Here is a 2,500-nt window from a genome sequence, read left to right on the forward strand (position 1 = left end):
TATAAATAACAATAACAGTAAGGAATCATAATTATAATCATAACAGCAATAGTGATAGTAACAATAATATTAGTAAAAATAATAATAACAATGATAATGATAATACCAACAACAACAATAATAATAATGATAATAACAACGAGAACAAGAAAAATCAGCAGCAAAATGAAATAATATTAAAAAAAGGCAAGCACTCCCTTCCATACTTAAGGATATTTGGTAATAATCGCTCTTGGGTGAATTTACCTTTTAATTACAATCATTAACACCATAATTACGGCGACTGCTAATATCATTTAGCTTATAATTATTTCCCGGTAGCTTCTACTTGCTGAAGATACAAAATAGGTAAAAAAAAAAAAAAAAAAAGGTTCTTTATAGAAAGGGAGTATGTAAATAGAAGAAAATAATTGTGAGGATAATAACAAATCAAAGAAGATGAAGTGGAAACAATTTTTATTTTCATTTTTACATAATTCGTCATGCATTTTGATGACCGCAAATGCAGACAGTGATTTCCGGCTGCAACGTCATTTAACTACTTCGCGCCGTAAAAAAAAAAAAATAGGGCCGTCACAAAAGCTTATTCGAGTCGCCACACACGCCCAGGATAACGCTCGGCCGTCACCTTAACGCCCCGACGCCCGTCACTCGATGTATGCATTCTGTCCGTCACGCTCTGACCCGCCCTCCTTCCCTCTCCTCTCCCCTCTCCCCCATCCCCACGATTCCCCTCCTATTAAGTACGGTCTGGAGGGGTGTTGCGAGGAAAGAGTGTGGGGAGGGGTGAGTGTGGGAGTACAGGTACGTGTGGGGGGGAGGTGTGGAGGCGGAGTCGAGAAATGCAAGTATGTGGCAGGGGACGGGGAGAGGGGGCAGGGTAAGGGTGGGGTCCTCCTCCCTAAGACACCGGAAACCGCTCCAGAATTGCGGGTTTCAGTGTCTCGTCCCTTCCGGTGTCCCAGCGCGGCGGCCGGACACCGCCCGGACTCCGCCGGCGGCCGCGGACACCCTCTCCTGCCCCCGTCGTGTGTCCCGCCCGCGGCCTTGCTCGAATCTCATTACTCGACTAATGGCCGCTAATTGACGTAGGTCTGCGTAATGAAGACCCGCTAATGAAAATATATGCTTGTCCACGCCGTACCGCGGATGCTTGTTTTATTCACGCGCGCATTCCGACGAAAGTGTGTAAATATAATTGGGATAATTGTTTACATATTTATCAGGAGGATAGAAGATGAAAACCTAAATGTCCTTGTCACACGCGATTAAAAGCAATGGCCACCCCCAATTTTCTCGTGCGAGTAACAGATACGAGAATGAAAAACATCAACCAAACAAACAAATTACCAAAACAGAGAATAACACAAAAGCCTGAAAAAAAGAAAGAGGGGGGAAAAAGGCATTAAAAAGAGGTGTATAAATTGCACAAACAGAATGTTCCCTTGTGCAAAAGAGCGAGGCCGCTTCTCTTTATGCAACTCAGCTAATTCAAGCTCGTGTATTGCCCGTGAGAAACTGTCTTTAAAAACTTCAACACGGGGAGTTTTACACGAATGAAATACATGAGTAGTTTTAATTGAAAATGAGAGCCATAAAGACACTTCTACACCAGCGTGTTATTTCCATCAACGATTCTCCCCCACTTAAGGCAGCGAGAGGCAGCTGCTGCGTCTGGGATGCTACTGTTTACTGCTGCTGTTGGGGATCTGGCTGTTCCCTTGCTGCGCCTGTCTGTTGGTGCGGTTGTGTTGTTTATTCCCATTGTTCGTTTCTTAATTTAGCAGTGCATCAGTAACTACACTTAGTTAAATTAACGTAACATGTATATAACATGTATACTGTTGTGTTTTTAGATTTAGTTGAAGCTGCTGTTCGTCCATAAAGGTTCCAGTCCTCGGCTAGTTATTCATAGCATCTCTTTCTTCTGTCGTTGCGCGAAGGTAAACGTTATTCTGTATTACAATTACTTGCTTTTCTGTCGCATCTGATTACACCAATATTCGTACTCTGATGAGATAAAATAACGAATGAAAATAGAATATATATTCACGCAAGAATGCGTGAATGCACACACACACACACACACACACACACACACACACACACACACACACACACATATATATCATATATTTTATATATATATATATCATATATTTTATATATTGTATATATATATGTATTTATATTGTATATATATGTATATATATATATATATATTACTAGGAGCCTCAAACATATTATTTGTAACTAGAAGTGAAAACATCAATTAAGAACAGGTGGTGAAACAAAATATTTGCATATCATTACCAAACGGACATGCTGCAGTGACCAGTTCAGTAAGACATCATTAACGAAATAATTACCTCATTAAGAGGACAAAAACAATCCAATTAGATGTTTGTTCTTATCCGCGTCATCCTCTGTACGCAAGTCAACCGCATAAATAAAGAAAATTCAGGAATCAGCAAATGCCACAGGGAAGTGGCAGGTGCTG

The 2,500-nt window shown here is 40.7% G+C and overlaps 1 protein-coding gene across 3 annotated transcripts in view; it reads right to left on the bottom strand.

The window, feature by feature from the left end:
- LOC125036255 overlaps positions 1-2,500 on the bottom strand; it is a 255,323-nt gene that overhangs the window by 154,850 nt on the left and 97,973 nt on the right. The gene's annotated exons all lie outside the window — the stretch shown is intronic.

This window comes from Penaeus chinensis, chromosome 20 (assembly GCF_019202785.1).
Source record: "Penaeus chinensis breed Huanghai No. 1 chromosome 20, ASM1920278v2, whole genome shotgun sequence".
NCBI classification, from domain to species: Eukaryota; Metazoa; Arthropoda; class Malacostraca; order Decapoda; family Penaeidae; genus Penaeus; species Penaeus chinensis.